Genomic DNA, 17,940 nt, shown 5'->3' on the forward strand with positions numbered 1-17,940 from the left:
CGAGTGGTAGAGTGTTCGCCTACCGTTCCATAGATCGCGGGTTCGAATCCCGCTTTGAGCCGTAGCTTATAGGGTACGCCGCAATGCATTCACAAAAGTTTTCTTTATTTTTATCACACACCAAGGGGTCCGCCCCCTGGCCGCTACGCGGCCCAACCCCCGGGGCGAAAAGGCGCGCTTCGCGGCGAGCGAAATCATCGAAATCGACCGTTGATGGTTGCAAATTCAGAGTAAGGAAAAAGTCATTAAGAATATAGTGTGGTGGGAAATTTTTATTTGAAACATCATTTTATCATTCAATTAAAATTATTTACCCAGTAACCGTCAACGGTCGGTTTCGATGATTTCGCTTGCCGCGAAGCGCGCCTTTTCGCCCCGGGGGTTGGGCCGCGCAGCGGCCAGGGGGTGGACCCCTTGGTGTGTGATAAAAATAAAGAAAACTTTTAACGCATTGCGGCGTACCATAAGAGCTGCGGCACGAAGTGGGATTCGAACCCGCGATCAATGGAACGGTAGGCGAACACTCTACCACTCGGCCACGGTACTACTGATAAGAATGGCCGGTCTGCAGCGCTGATAGGAAACGCGCTTCGTGCAGCTTGCCGGCGCTCAGTTGACTCGCCGGAACTCCGCGCGGAAACGTGCAAAAATTGTAACTTTAAAAATCGATATCTCGAGAACGGTTGAGAGGTGGCGGCTAAAAAAAAATACGTCAACCTTAGATTTGTCTCTTCTTCATGTACAAGCAAAATGAACCCAATCCCAGGATGTCACTTCGTAGACTCCCCTTGTGAGACAATCCCTGCAGCCCGATGCTATTGCATTGATTAGCAGAATTAGTACGATGCATGATGCATCTGTAGTGAGGGGTCCTTATCAGTACCCATCACCTGCCTGCCTGCGTGCTATCTCCTCAACGTCGCGGCGACCGTACCCAGAGGCAAATAGGCAAAATACACCTCTGACCCCTGACTTAGTCTCACAAAACTTGGTCTCTTAGCTCCAAAATGATCGAGATAAACCGAAGTAATTCTTGAATTTAGGAGCCAAAGATGCATAGACACTAGCCAGACGTGTATCGCATAGCGCATGTCCAAAAAACATGCCTCCCTTTTTCTGATAACGAGGCTTTCAGGTCAAAATGGCATTATCCACCCACGAATCCTATATAAAACTGATCCGTTGTTTTGAGTCCGGAAGGACAGAAAATCAGTTTATTCAGATAGCTAGAATTTGGCTTCTATATCTTATTTTTTGCTTCTGACCCCGAATCGACCTTTGTTTTTTCCACAACCCACTAATTTTCCGAAAGATCGAGTTTGCAACATAAAAAAACCCTTATTCAGATGCCAAAAATACGCATTTGTATAAACATTCGGATTTCCAAAATATTGGTCAGAGGTATATAAAAAAAAAGGAAACACGGCCATTCTCTGATTTAGCAGCAAACATATAGTTAGTGGAAGGTCCTCCATTAAGAACCTACATAAAATAATTTTTCCGTTCTGTCGGACGAAAAACAAAAGGATGCGTTCCACATGGGGCTTTACAAGCGCATTATGTCATTTGACTGGAAAAACATTGTTATTTGACAAAGTGAGAGACATTCGTTGGACATACAATACCTGTATCCTTTTGTATTTTTAGTTACTCGATCCAAAAATTACCTCATTCATTTCTATCGGACACCAGTTCCCTCGTAAAATTAAACGTTCCTCACATGGACGGACTGGCTCACATCTAAGAGCGCAGACCCTTGACCCGCTAAGGGGGTTTTGTATGATATTTCCCGGGGGGATGCATCCCCAGAGAAATATTTTTAAAATTGAACGTATTAAAGTAACCGATAGACTTGTGAGACGAAAAAAAAGAGAAAAAATCACAGCTACTAGATAGGTGGGATATAATAACTGGTCTAATGCACAGCGAAAACCTGAGGATCCCTGGAGATTCACAGCGGACCTCTCTGGAGTAGTGAATGAGTAGGACGGGCGGCGCGGCGCCAGGTACCTGGGATGCCCGAGAATCCTAAAACCGGCGAGTTCATAATACAGAGCGGAGGAGCATGGGTCAGCGGAGGAACAATGCGTTCGTCTTAGCGAGACATTCGCAGTTGTCCACTCCGGCATAGTGACCATCAAATTCACAGGTACCATTACAGTCGTCAACCCCTGTAACCCTCTATAGCGCTATATTCACAGGAACCTTCTTGCACCAGAACGGACTAGTCCGCTCGGATAGCAGGCCTTTTTTTCCGTGTATAGATAGCTCAGATTGATCGTGTGAGGACCCCTGTTGGATTTTGCGGATTTGGAGGTTAAGTTTTACTGAAATTTAAGATTTTTAACATTCAACTCTTATTTGCACCCTCATTATTACGCGATGGACGCGGTACAATGATTATAAGAATTATTGCAAGTCAGTCTGATGACGAACATGTGGCGAGGAAGTGCGGAAAAATGGCGGATATAGACGCTATTAGTGGCACGTCACAGAAAAGCGATATACCTATATCGATTTTTTCGTATTGGTAGCATTGAAAGAGTTTATGCCAATGTTGTGGTTTCGACCCAATTCGATATAATGGAGAATCCCTATGATGACGTCTATGGAACGCCGTTGCGGACCAAACCTAAAACACGCGCGCAACACAGGAAAATACGCGCGCGACACAGTAAATGTCCGCTGCACAGGAAGAGCTAAGTGTTTCACGGAAAATGTTGTGCGCTGCGAGAAATTTCGATACTTTAACGATTACGCCTAGCGCACAGGAAAGTACGGGAATAACCTCAAATGCTGCGCGTCGCGCGCCGAACTTCGATATTTCGAAATTCTACGCGACCCACAACATGTTTAGGTACTTCTTAGTCGTATTTTGTTCGGAGGCAACACTCGCAACATGTTGTGAAAACGAGCAACAATCGCATTTTGTTCAAAGTTGTTTTGTGTTGTGGAGGCGGGGCTTATTTTCGTGCGCAAAATTTGGGAGCCCCTACAGCAACATTGTTGCACAACAACTGCAACGTGCTCAGAGCAGGTCGCTTTTAGGCCTTGTCTCGACGGCGCAATTGTTGAGGGAAGCTGGCGCAACTGTTGAAGGAAGGAAGTGTCTCAAAAATGTTTCACTTATAAGAGAAACTTTCAAGGTCAGAAACCTGGAACCTCAACAGTTGTTTACCTTCTTAGTATTTTGAATTGATAAACGCTGGTTACACGTGAAGCGGGAGTTTATTACGGGTGTTTTATTCCGGAGCGGTAATTACTTAGAAATATTTGTATACATTTCAGTATTGATTTTATATTTTCGTTTGTAGCATATCACTACAGCAAGAAAATAAAATTTTATCGAATATATTTTCTTTTTATCCAAATCTGTGTTATGTTATTGTTTTTTGTTTTATACCTGGTCGAAATAACGCAAAATAATCACCTCCCGTTCATAATTGTCAGTTCAGTTACCTCAATTGACATCATTTAACCTAAAAATATTAATGTTGTTCAAATATTCCCGCCTAAAAGTTCCAGGAACACATGCTTGTGCGTCGAGATAGGGAACTTCGGTTGGTGCAACAAACTCGTAACAGTTGCACCTGATTCCCTCAACAGTTACGCCGTCGAGACAAGGCCTTATGTTGTTCAAGAGAGCAACGCTGATTTCTAACCTAAAATTGGAAGTTGCTCTCTCATTGGTTGTTCAGAATCGCGCAAAAAGAAACAAGAAAAAAACGGAAACATTTTGTTGTTTCGAACAAAACACGACTCTTCCTTTTCTTCGTCAGGAAACCGTTGGAGGGGAATAGCTGCATTGTTGCCAATACTATGCCTAAAAATCATACAATTGTGTTTCACTTACCCAATTTTTTCGAGATCACGCTTCTCGATCCTTCTTGAATCTGAATTCACAACCATCACAAGATTCACAACATCAAATTGTCTCCTATCAGCAGATCGCAACTTTCGTCAAGCCCGAATTTTGAAAGTCTTCGCAACAACACCATCATTCCCCTCCAACGGTTACCTGACGAAGAAAAGGAAGAGGTAAAAATGTAGTGCGTCGCGTAGAATCTCGATGTATCAAAGTTCGGTGCGCGACGCAGCATTTGAGGTTATTCTCGTACTTTCCTGTGCGCTACGCTACGCGTAATCGTTAAAGTATCGAAATTTCTCGCAGCGCACAACATTTTCCGCGAATCACTCAGATTTTCGTGTGCAGCGGACATTTACTGTGTCGCGCGTGTATTTTCCTGTGTTTCGCGCGCGTTTTAGGTTTGGTCCGCAACGGCGTTCCATAGACGTCGCCGCTAAAAGCGTCTATTGATGCAAACAATAACATAACAACAATCCAGCAAACTCGGCAGCAGCCAGAGACCTCGTTGAGCTGTTGGACAGTTTGCTGAGAAGCCATCTTGGGAAACGGGCAAATCCACCAGAATTAACCATAACGCTTTCGTTGAGCTCAACACTTAGCGGGTAATTTTCGTTGGGCAGTTGTGAACTTAAGCCCGTATCAGACGATCAAATAAAGCGTCCAGCCCACCTACAAACTAGAGGCTTCAGGGGCTCATCGATGGAACTGTTGACTGTTGCCTTTCAAAGATCGTCGGACCGACGATCTTTGAAGGTTACCGTTGCGTTCGGGATACATCATAGATCAGATCTTGAAATTTTCAAGGAATTCCGTGGAGAAATGGCTGAGAAATGGAATAATTAATGCCAGTTGGAGAGCCCCAGTTTGAAAGTGAGCCGGACGCTGTAGAGGCTTCACAGAGACTCATCGATTCCCCCGATTGAGACCGCTGGCCAATGAGAGGACCAGGAAAGGCATCGATGAACCTCTTTGAAGCCTCTACTTTGATCGTCTGATACGAGCTTTAAACAACGCATCTCAGGTTATGGTGTTATGATTTTTGGTCACCAGCGCCAAATGATGCCGCAATCACACGCTGAAGGTGGCTTGAATGTGCAAGTCATCGGCCCGATGCCTGAATTTTCAGCAACCATCGGACTAATGTCGGATTTGTCTGAGCTATTCAAATAGATTTGACACACATCTGGATGAAAATAACTCGAATTTGCAAAATTTCAGCCGTTGGGCGATGACTGTTGACTTCCACATTCAGCTGATTCAGCGTGTGATTGCGGCATGACACCGCAATCACACGCTGAATGTGGGAGCCGAATGTGGCTTGAATGTGGAAGTCATCGGCCCGATGCCTGAATTTTGCGCGTGACGCGCAAAATTCAGCAACGATTCTCAGCAACCATCGGACCAATTTTGAATTTGTCTGAACTATTCGAGTAGATTTAATACACATCTGGTTGAAAATAACTCGAATTTGCTAAATTTCAGCCGTTGGGCGATGACTGTTGACTTCCACATTCAGCAGCTAAATTCAGCGTCTGATTGCGGAATAAGCCCAACTCGGGCTCTGATTGCCTACGACGCACTAACACTGCCGAAGCAGTCCGAACGCATCCGAATGTGACGGACCGCACGACTCCCGGCGGCGACAGAAGATACGCGAAAAACTCTATTTCAACTCCCTTTTTCACTAAGAAATCATGATAGAGAGCTTTCATAATTGTTTTGGAATTATTAATTAAATCCTAAAATGTTCATCGACACCAAGAAATCAAGTCCAGACGAAAAAATCGATTTTTCGCGAATTTGTATGAAGACCGTATTTACACGTATATGACATATAGAGCGAACTAGGGATGGTAGAATTGAATATTTAGATAATCGAATACTCGATATTCGAATTATCGGCACCGAGCCATTCGCTTCCGAAGTATTCGAAATCGCAAATACGAATATTCGAATAATCGCTTTCGAATTCGATAGCCGTCCATCCCTATATCGTCAATCTCGTTATTAATTAAAATTCGTACACAACTCCACACGAGAATGACTGACCGTCTTAGTTAAAAGTGACATTTATCTCTCACGGTTCATAAAAAATCAAAAATCGAAAATATTCGAATATTCGCTTTCGAAGTATTCGCAATCGCAAGATTCGAATTCTCAAATAATCGCAATAATAGCATTCGAAAAGTTTCGAATAATCGCATTCGAGTTCGATGTTCGTTCATCCCTAGGGCGAACCTGGGTGTATACCATGTGACGTCACGAAACCCTAGTTCCGAAGCGCGGGGAAAGACCCGTTTCTTTCTCAAAGTTCCGGTGACCGAATTTTTTTTAAAAAAAAATTACCCCAATTCTCAGTAGACCTCAAACTTTTAGAATTGAATTAAAAAATTCTATACAACTACCTTATCCGCTCCAAATGTTTAATTTCCCACAATAAGAGAACCTAACCTATAGTATTCTCTTTGAATGTTACATTTTCAACTTCTTTCCAAAGGTCATGAAGATTTAGTGAAATCAGTTTGAATATTGATGGATTGATCTTTAATGAAAGTGCGTCCTTCTGCTAAAAATAATGAGTACTCATTAATCAGGATCTTCTCACCAGATGAGAACATTTTACAGAGATTAGCTACACGCGTGATGCTGTGAATGAAATATAATGAGACCTTCAATCCTCTCAGTTGATGGTCTTTGTTTCACATATGGAGGAGATGCATTCTGATAGTTTAATTTGTAGCGTAATTCCTCAAGATTGCTTAAACTTGCTCGCCCATGGCAGAATCATGAGGCGCCATCCTGCTTGAAGGGTACTTTTGGATTAGAAAAAGAAGCTGTTTCACAGATGATCTTGCATAATACAGGGTGTTTCAGACCACCCGTACCAGGCCTTTTTCTCGGTTGGTATAGGTCGTACGAAGTCGGAGATCGCGGGGTTGAATAAGGAATTGACCCCAAGGAATCCGAATTTCGTGGTCTCGAAACCCCCCCCCCCCCCATCTCCCCTTGGGGGGTAAAAGGGGGTCACGATGCTAAAAGTCACGGTTCCCGACCGAGTTGCGGATAGATCGCATCAGAATTGAAAAGCACGGAAAATTTCACGTGGAATTGACCCCTAAAAAGCCAAAATCCGACCATCCGAAGCCCAAAAATGACCCCTAAAGAGGTGGACAGTACCCCCCTCCATAATTTCTCTTTGGTCGCAAAATTGACGTAAATTCTCCAGAAAAAGACAGCTTCCCAGGTAATAGACCTCGAGAAATCCAAATTTCATGGTCCCGAAGTTCCTCTAGCTCCCCTTGGGGGATAAACGGGGGGGGGGGGGGCCCAATTTTAAAAATCGGGGCTCCTTTCCGAATCGCAAATTGATTGCATCCAAATTGAGGAGCAGAACACATTTACATCTTAAGTGACTCCTAAGAGTTCTTATAGACCCCCAGAACGGCAGAAAGTAACTCCCTGAGGAAGGGGGCCTCGCCCCCGCCAAAAATTTCTCAGGATTCCTCTTTGGTCGCTAAATTGACGTCGATTCTCCAGAAAAAGACGGTCTCCCATGTGATCGACCCCGAGGAGCTCAGGGAACATGAAATTTAGAGTCCTCGGGGTGGATTACATGGAAGATCGTCTTTTTCTGGCGAATCGACGTCAATTTTGCGACCAAAGAGGAATCCTGAGAAATTTTTGGCGGGGGCGAGGCCCCCTTCCTCAGAGAGTTACTTTCTGCCGTTCAGGGGGTGTATTAGAACTCTTAGGAGTCACTTAAGATGTAAATGTGTTCTGCTCCTTAATTTGGATGCAATCAATTTGCGTCTCGGAAAGGAGCCCCGATTTTTAAAATTGGGCCCCCTGTTTACCCTCCAAGGGGGGCTAGAGGAGCTTGGGGACCATGAAATTCGGATTTCTCGAGGTCGATTACCTGGGAAACCGTCTTTTTCTGGAGAATTTACGTCAATTTTGCGACCAAAGAGAAATTATGGAGGGGGGTACTGTCCACCTCTTTAGGGGGTCATTTTTGGGCTTCGGATGGTCGGATTTTGGCTTTTTAGGGGTCAATTCCACGTGAAATTTTCCGTGCTTTTCAATTCTGATGCGATCTATCCGCAACTCGGTCGGGAACCGTGACTTTTAGCATCGTGACCCCCCTTTACTCCCCAAAGGGGGATTGGGAGGGGGGGTTCGGGACCACGAAATTCGGATTCCTTGGGGTCAATTCCCTAATCAACCCCGCGATCTCCAACTTCGTACGACCTAAATCAACCGAGAAAAAGGCCTGGTACGGGTGGTCTGAAACATCCTGTATTTTCGAAAGGTTTCTTTTTCGATGAATAAGAAGAAAGAATCGATGTTCCATGAAAAATTCTGAGACATTTTATTTCTCATTAATTTCAAAGACCTAAACTGGCCTATTCAATAATTTCTAGAGGGAATTTTTGTCTCACATTGCTCTGACTGTTCAAGCGCGGTACGTATTGACTTGGCTCGAATGAGAAGCCATTATTTCTAGAATCATTCATCAAGACATCGTTGCGAGATGTTAGTACTTCGAGCTGTATCTGTCGTGACCGCTTCCCAAACCGCACGGGTCGCCTTCCAGTGCAAAATTCACACTGAAGCACCAGTTGACAGAACATTTTACAACGTAAATCATCTCTTCGTTGAACATTATATTCCTCTGAGGCCACCTCCAACGTCGCTATTGAAAATGCCAACGTGATCATCACCCACGAGGCTTGTGGATACATTGTACTTTTGAGACTACCTGAAAACAATGACCACACACTGTGAGCGAGAGAAAGACAGAAGGACGTACATATGTTCAAAAGAAGTTTATCTTCATTATTAGAATCCTTATGAAAGAGTGAACGGGTAATTCCCTGGTAGGTATCTGTTGACTTATCTAAATCTATATCGTGCATCGACCTCAATGATTATGTAACTTTTCCTGTTTGTGAATCTTCAATCCTCAATATCGTTTTTGTCAGTTGCGTTGATAACCGCCCCAGCGATGGGCGACGAATAAACCAGTTCGTAAGCAGATCGTAATTTGTCTCCTTTTTCCTCATATTCCAACATGGTAGCGTAGCGTGGTTTAAAAAGTTGAATAAGTTGAAGTGCTTCACGTGGAGATCTAAAAACTGCGTAATATGTGCGTAGCGTGGAAATGCATACAGCGCGAAATAAGTGCGTGACGCGAAAATGTACAAACTGTGAAATATGTGCTTATTTTGAACTTCTTTTTTTTAACTAACGTAATATGGCCAATAACGGCACAAAAATAAAAGTGCCCGTATTTAGTGGGAAGAATTTTTCAAAATGGAAATTTCGCATCACACTTTTACTGGAAATGAACAACTGCAACCAATGTATTGTACGTGATGAAAAACCGGATGGAATAACGGATCAAAACTGGGCCAGCATGAAAATTAAAGCTAAGAATATCATTGTATCAGCCATTGATAATCATCAGTTGGAGCATATTATGAATTTAACGGAGCCCAAAGATATGTTAGAGAAATTAGAACATACTTTTGTAGCAAAAGGCCAATCTAGAAGATTATTAACAAAACAAAAGTTAATTGAACTTAAACTCAAAGAAACTGATAAACCGGAGGAATTTTTCAATAAATTTGAAAAATTAATTAACAACTTAAGTGATACCGGTGAAACCATAAATGAAGAGGATAAACTACAGTATTTACTATTGGCTTTGCCAAAATCTCTCTTCTATATCAATGATCTTCTTGATTCAGTGGACGAGGATAATCGTAACACTGAATACGTTAAAACGAAAATCCAAGCTGCATTTCTGAGGAACGAGCAATGTTCAAGTGTTGATGAAGTGACTCATCAACTAAACTCTTTCTACATCCGAGGAAACAATCAGAGGGGAAGAGCAGGACCCTTCAAACAACACAGTGGCCAGGCAAATTCAAATTGGCAAAATTCAAACTGGAGAGGAAATTCAAACTGGAGAGGAAATTCAAACTGGAGAGGAAATTCAAACTGGAGAGGACGAAACGGAAGCAGGCCTAACAGAAGAGGCAGTAGATGGAGAGGAAATTTTCGCACAAGAGGCAACGGCAATCAAGGGAGAAGAGACTGGTATCAAAATCAAGGACCAAATGTCTACAATACAAACGCACAAAGGTATGAGTACACTAATGAAGATTTTCCTTTTCAGCAAAATCAAAATGTTAACCAGGATTGTAATTATCAACATTTTAGGAACAAGCACTCAAATCCTCTAATTCAAAATTTTGATAATGTAGAACCAAATTGCAGTCAAAACTATTACATGTGTATGTCTCCTATAGTTCAAAATCACACAGCCAGATTTCAAACGAATCAATTTTCGGATAAGATTAATGTGTCATTCTTATTGGACAGTGGCTGTTCACACCATATCATTAACGATGATACGCTATTCTCCGAATACACGTATCTCGAAACACCTACAAAAATAAGAGTTGGAGATGGACATCCACTGGAAACCAATAAAATCGGCAATATTTTGTTTCACACAACTGTCAATGGCAAAATCATTAAAAATAAGTTATGTAACGTATACTACGTCAAAGAAATGCAAGTTAATTTATTGAGTGCCTCGCAGGTTACGAACAGAAACAATAAAATCATTTTTCAGGGAAATATCGCTAAAATAGTAAGTAATGAAACTTTAATGATTGCATTCAAAGAAAACGAGTTATATACAGTACAAGGATATGTATTATCGAATGAAATACATGCAAATATAGCAAAAAAATCAACAATAAGTAATCTATCAAGCTTCGAAAAATGGCATAAAATTTTAGGTCACATTAATTTTAATGATTTATACTTAATGAGCAATTTAAATTTAGCCGATGGACTCCCGAAACTCAAGAAGACCTTCACGAGATGTGAAACTTGCATTAAAGCTAAAATGAATAATCTCAAGTACCGAGATTCAAGATCTAGAGCCAATGATATCCTGGAAATTGTGCATTCTGACTTAATAGGACCATTACCAGCAGGTGTAAGTAATGGCAAGTATATTGTTAGCTTTATTGATGATTTCTCAAAATTTGCTGTTTCATTTTGTATCCCTAGCAAAGATCAAGTAATAAATACCTTCATAGAATATACTAATTTTGTAGAAAATATAACCGGTAAATTCATCAAAGTTCTTCGCTGTGATAACGGAACAGAATATATTAATAAAAACTTCTCGAATTTTGTAAAAAGTAAGGGAATTTATTTACAACCTTGCCCACCGTATTGTCATCAATTAAACGGTGTGGCAGAGAGGTTTAATAGGACTATTATGGATAAAGTAAGATGTCTTTTGTTAGAAGCCAATTTATCAAATTACTTTTGGCCATATTGTGTTAAAACAGCAGTGTATTTACATAACAGGGCATTAGCTAATACGAAATTGTGTAAAACACCGTACGAAATTTTTATGAATAAAAGGCCAAATTTTTCAAATTTAAAGCCCTTTGGAACCAAAGTTTTTGTAAGAATTCCAGATGAAAAACGTCAGAACAAACTATGTAATAAAGCAGAATCAGGTCAATTAATAGGATATGCTGATATGGGATATTTTATAAAGATCTCTAAATCAAACAAAGTGATCGTTTCTAGAAACGTAATCTTCATAGAAGAACCTGAAAAATGTATTAAAGAGACCGAGCACTCTAGTGAAAATTTAACACTCAATGACCAGTACGCAACCTTTAATACCGAAAACCCTCTCATAAATGTTGGTGATAGTATTCACAATAATGATGAAATGTTACAGCAAGAACAATTTCACACGCCGGAACAAATAATTAATCCACCTGAACCTCCCAACCTCAGAAATAGACAGACTCTTACAGCTCCTCGTAGATTAATTGAGGATCCCATTTTTGCTAACACGTGTAGTGTTATAATCCCTGAAAATTTTGAACAAGCTCTTGCGAGTCCCGAAAAACTTAAATGGCAAGTAGCAATTAACGAGGAGTTGACAAATTTAAAGAAAAACAACACTTGGTCTATTGCGAAAAATCAGTCTCAAATTACTGATATTATTGAGACGAAATGGCTATTCAGAATCAAAACAGATGGAACTTACAAAGCGAGATTAGTTGCGAGAGGATTTCAACAAAGCTCCAATGATAACGAGCAGCTTTATTCCCCAGTTGCAAGATTGAGCACTGTTAAGCTACTATTATCTTTAGCAAATCAATTTAACTGGCACCTTCATCAGCTAGATTTCAAATCCGCATTTCTGAATAGTCAAGTAAAATCAAATGTATACATTAAACCCCCTAAGGGTTCAGAAATAAACCAAAATGTAATATTAAAACTAGAAAAGGCATTATATGGGCTCAGAGAATCGCCACGAGACTGGTACGACCATGTTAACACTTTTATGACTAATAATGCTTTCATAAGGTCAAATTACGACTGCTGTCTTTATTATTTAAAGGTAAATAAATCCAAGGTGCTTGTACTGTTCTTTGTTGATGACGTGTTAATTTTAAGTGAAAATTTAACAAGTGTCCAAAATGTTAAGAAATTACTGATGGATAATTTTGATATGACTGATTTAGGAGAGCCCGAAATCTATCTAGGATTACAAATTTTCAGGAACAAGCGGAATAAAACTCTTGCAATTAATCAAAGAAATTTCATTGAAAAGTCTGCCATTAAATTTAATGTCATAGATAGTAAGCCGGTCAGGACTCCTATGGAGGAAAATCTAAAAGTGATTCCTTCTGAATTACCAAATTTTTCTTTAAACTACAGAAATATCATCGGAACTCTCTTATATATTGCAAATGGCTCACGTCCAGATATCTCATTTTGTGTAAATTACTTGTCCCGCTTTCAAAATTGTTGTTCAGAGACTCATTTCAAATATGCGTTACGTGTCTTACGTTACGTGTATGATACTCGTCATTTAAGCCTCACATATAAATATAATCCGAAAGGAATTGTATTTTCAGCCTTTTCGGACTCCGACCATGGGTCAGATATCATTGATCGAAAATCAACAACCGGTTCACTCTTATGCATTAATGAAACGCCTATTTTATGGAAGTCAACCAAACAAAAAGTAGTCTCATTAGCCAGCACGCATGCTGAATTTTATGCCCTGTCTGAAACAGTTACAGAGGTTTTACCCCTTATGGGTCTTTTAAAAGAATTAAACATTGCTTTTCCGATCCCAGTCCAAATTATGGAAGACAACAAGGGCGCAAAAGACATAGCATTAAATGGACGGTTTACGAAACGATCAAAACATATCGATATCCGATTTCATTTTGTCACAGACTATGTAAATAAAAAGGAAATCGAAATCAAGAAAATAAGTGGTAAGGAAAACCCGGCGGACATTTTGACTAAACCACTGGGCAAATTTCAATTTGAAAAATTGAGAGAAAAGTTGTCATTATGTTAAATTCCTCAAATCAGGGAGGCACCTGGCCAGTGTCTCACTCATTTGTTGGAAAATTTGCAAGTCAAAATAAAAGTATATTTTCTCTTTTCTATTTACTTATTCGTGATTTGAGCAATTTTTTTTATATGGTTCAGAATCCACTTCCCCAATTATTATTTATGTTGCAGATCTGTAATATTATATGTGTAGGTATAAACCTGGCGCCAGGGAGGGTAGTGTAGATATAAGTAGTATATAAATATTATCGATTAATGTAGGATGTACTTGATATATTTTGTAATGAAATAATTATCTGATTTTTCAGTTCCTAAAAATCAGGGAGGCATGTTGACTTATCTAAATCTATATCGTGCATCGACCTCAATGATTATGTAACTTTTCCTGTTTGTGAATCTTCAATCCTCAATATCGTTTTTGTCAGTTGCGTTGATAACCGCCCCAGCGATGGGCGACGAATAAACCAGTTCGTAAGCAGATCGTAATTTGTCTCCTTTTTCCTCATATTCCAACAGTATCCTTAACTTTTGAATAAATTCTTCCGAAAATAAACTCCTGAGATATCCATGGCAGCTATGTAAAGGCCTTGTCTCGACGGCGCAACTGTTGAGGGTACTTGTGCAACTGTTGGAGGAAGGAGGTGTTGCATAAAGTGTTTCACTTTTAAGTACCTAAACTTTCAAGATCAGAAGCCTGGAACCTCGAGTAGTTGTTTACCTTAGAGTACCTCTATAGCAAAGACATTGAATCACGTAGACCGTGTGTCCGGCTCGGTTTTGTACAGGCGGAGCGAAGCAAGTCTCTCGGAGCCCCATGATGGGCGGCCGGGGAAGGGGAGAGAGCGTGTGATCCCAAGCACTCGAAGAGACTGCAGAGAGCCAATGGAGAATTCATGCCCGCGCTCAGCTTTTCACGAATATCTCGTTTAGAGTCCATTTTCAGAAAAATTCCTATGAAGAAAAGTTTTAGAACACATAATAATTTTACACCCGAATAGCATTGTTTCAGTTTTACAAACTAATTACTAACCGAGGAAAAAAGCCTCACAATCCGACAAAAATTCACTGGAGCCGCTACTGCGCAAGCGCAGGTGTGCGCAACTGGGACACACGAACTCATCGATGCGGGTCGGTGCCACCACTCATCGGCATGCGAATTTTTAAAAGTTATCTTGCCTTCCGTAACACAGGATGCACGGTCTACGTGATTCAATGTTTTTGCTTTATAGACTGAGTATTAGCCCAGGCAATCTAGCTTCATTGGTGGAAAATAATCGGAAGCAAATTCCGACTAACCCTAGTAGCATTTTTCAACGGAAATATCGCGCGATTTTATCACCGATAAAATCGCCCAGAAAAGGGGTCTACGCCATTAGCCGATTGTCATTAGGTTCAGCCGTCAGGTCCTTTTGACGAAGACGAGCGTGAAACCCCCGGAGCCTCCGCGGGGATTCGAACCCCAGTCGCCACGGTGGTAGGCCAGCACTTTTCCACTTCCACTAGGCTATGGCCGCTAGCTATACAGGGTGTCTCACGAAAAACGAGCCACCTTGAATATCTGCCGAACGCGTCGGAATTTCGAAAAACGGTAAAAGACGTGTTCGTTTATATCGAGGGGGACACCTTTTGGCGTATTCGACATTTTCCCAAACCGCGGGAGGGGCGCGGGGCGGGGGGTGCCCCACCCGTAAGTCGAACTTTTCAAATGGCACCCCTACTTTTTTATTTCAGAAATCAATTCTACGCAAAAAAACAAGCCACCCTGTCCAAACCGAATGTAAATCGGACAATTTTTCAGTGATTGACAGGGTTTGAAACATTTTTTTCATGCTCTTTTCAAAAATTTCCCACGCCCAATGGAATTGCTGTATCAAACCAAACTCTCCGCCAAAAAAAATCTTAAACATGGCACTTTCGATATAAAAATAAAAAAAATCTGCTGCACTCGAAATCTGGAGCACGCGGAGCCCTTCTTTGCGACATTAAAATTCGTTATACCGAACGTTTCCGGGGGGCGCTCATCGGGAGGGAGTAGTAAGTTTTAGACAAGAATTATTAATCTTTTTTCTGAACCATAAGAAACCGTGTCCATGAAGAAGCAGTTAAGTAGAAAAACAACGTACCGCGGAAAAATAGCGTCCTCAGAAGTATCAAGGTCCGGCTCAAGTCATTGACCCCCCCCCCCCCCCCAAAAAAAAAGCTAATCCATTTGTTTTTCTACTTAACTGCTTCTTTGTGGACACGGTTTCTTATGCTTCAGAAAAAAGATTAATAATTCTTGTCTAAAACTTACTTCTCCCTCCCGATGAGCGCCCCTCGGAAACGTTCGGTATAACGAATTTTAATGTCGCAAAGAAGGGCTCCGCGTGCTCCAGATTTCGAGTGCAGCAGATTTTCTTTATTTTTTTATCGAAAGTGCCATGTTTAAGAATTTTTTTGGCGGAGAGTTTGGTTTGATACAGCAATTCCATTGGGCGTGGGAAATTTTTGAAAAGAGCATGAAAAAAATGTTTCAAACTCTGTCAATCACTGAAAAATTGTCCGATTTACATTCGGTTTGGACAGGGTGGCTTGTTTTTTTGCGTAGAATTGATTTCTGAAATAAAAAAGTAGGGGTGCCATTTGAAAAGTTATAATCGAAAACCGGCGCGGAATCCGGAAATTCAGAGATTTTCATCGAAAACGGGTTTTTTCTTTCCGCGCGCCGAAAAAATTCCGCGCGCCGGTAAAATATTCCGCGCCCCAGAAAAAATACCGCGCGCGCAAGAAAAGAGTTTTGACACTAACGGCGTTCCATAGAGTACCTATATAGCGAGAGTATGGACAGATCGCTTCATGGAGAGCTTAAGGCCTCGATAGACGATCAAATTCCCGAACCAATTCCGATCAAAGTAGCATCAAAGTGTCGGGAGTCATCAGTCTGATATTCATTAATTTGCTTCATTTTAAAATGAAAACTTGACAGAAATGTTTCCTGTGGCAGGAAATGATGAATGATGGCACTCCGGTCTGTTCTTACTTTGATCAAAAAAGTGCGGCCCGTCAAAATTTGATGGTAGATGGTGACCACCAGTCATCCTTTGATCGGAATTGGTTCGGAATTTGATCGTCTATCGAGGCCTTTAGGGCCCAAAAGAGCAGCCACCCTTCTAACCAACTTCTAACGCACAACATTTCACTGCCAGTCTGCAGATTCCAATTCTAACCAAGATGGCCAAGAATGTACAGAAATGAGCGCTCTTCCGCAAAAATGAGTAAATTAATGCAAAAACTGAGTCAAACACGTGCTTAATAAACGACGGTTCGTAACAATAGTATTAGTAAATCGCTCTGGATAATTGAAATTCATAGGTTGGCTGCATTTCTGGGCCCTACCTTTATTCGCAGAAGCATCGGTGAAGGTCTGATGGATTTTCGGAGTTTCACATCTGTCCATACTCTCGCTATACAGGTATAGAGTCCCTTTATACTGAGAGTCAAGACAACACCCCCTCATGGAGTCACAAATGGGAATAAAGAATACACAAATTGAACGTTTTTCGTAATTTTTGATCGGCCCATTCTCAAATTTCTTCCTCCGTTCCCTCTCTCATTCCGTTTGTTCCTTGCCGAACCTAGAGTACCTACCTATATTGAGAGAGTATGGTCACTGGGCCCCATGGAGAGACTTAGGTCCCAAAAATGGCGGTGCTTTGTTTTGGTTTTTGTGGATGGGAGGTGGGTCATTGCCAACTTTTGACGGTTTTCACCAACCGCACTTGCTGCCAACCTTACTACATCTAAGATAATTTTTCTCAAAAATTGCACACGATTAGCCTTAAAAATATGTAAAGAATCGCAATAGTGCATTTGGGTTAATTTCTCGTTACAATAAGCAAAGAAAACTACATTTTGAGTCATCATGCATCACATTAATTTATGGCGTCCGCCATTTTTGGGTCCTAAGGGCTCCATTCAGCCTAAGATGGCTGAACCAATCAGAGGTGGTAACACCAGTGGCCATACTCTCTCAATATGGATACTCTAGCCGAACCCGTAATTCCCTGGTCCATTCCAGATTATAATCTTTGCAATCGGTGAAAATTTATAATCTTTATTCCCGTTTGTGACACGGTGAAGGCCTAAAATCCGGGAACCAATCAGAAATGGATTCACTATTGAAAAGGTATTTAAAAGGTATTTTACTTTTGAAAAAGAACCAAAATTGAGACCTTGAAAACCTTAAGAAGGTAAGTGCATTGATACGTTGCCAAGATTGTGCAACTGTATACGATAAATGCAGCAAATCAAAACCATGTAGAGGTGAAACTCTTTTAGCAAAAATTCCCTGGGCTATGCTGATTTTTTTTTTTTTGCATTAAGGTTTGCAATTCTATGTGATTTTGGTTTGCAAAAAATAAAGTTGCTCTATCATAGCAACGTTGCAATGTACTTATCATCTGATGGTTCTTAAGGCTGCAACTAACAATAGTATGAAAATTCATTAACATGTTAAAGGAAATATACAATAATTCTTGGGTTTCTTAAATGTTAAGGTTGAATGATGCAATTTATTCCACCCATTTAGTGTTTTAAATTATTCACTATCCCATTAAGTACATGACTTCCCTTAATTTAATTGTTCAAATTATGTCTTATTGCTACACAAA

General features: G+C 40.9%; 1 long non-coding RNA gene across 1 annotated transcript; it reads right to left on the reverse strand.

Moving 5' to 3' along the window:
- Positions 1-8,213: 8,213 nt before the first annotated feature.
- Positions 8,214-15,453, reverse strand: LOC109035674 (uncharacterized). Its single transcript, XR_011899303.1, has 2 exons — positions 14,010-15,453; positions 8,214-8,627 (listed from the first exon to the last, which is right to left on the reverse strand). It is a non-coding gene; the product is annotated as an uncharacterized lncRNA (long non-coding RNA).
- Positions 15,454-17,940: the final 2,487 nt, after the last annotated feature.

The sequence above is a fragment of the Bemisia tabaci genome, chromosome 2 (assembly GCF_918797505.1).
Source record: "Bemisia tabaci chromosome 2, PGI_BMITA_v3".
Taxonomy (NCBI): Eukaryota; Metazoa; Arthropoda; class Insecta; order Hemiptera; family Aleyrodidae; genus Bemisia; species Bemisia tabaci.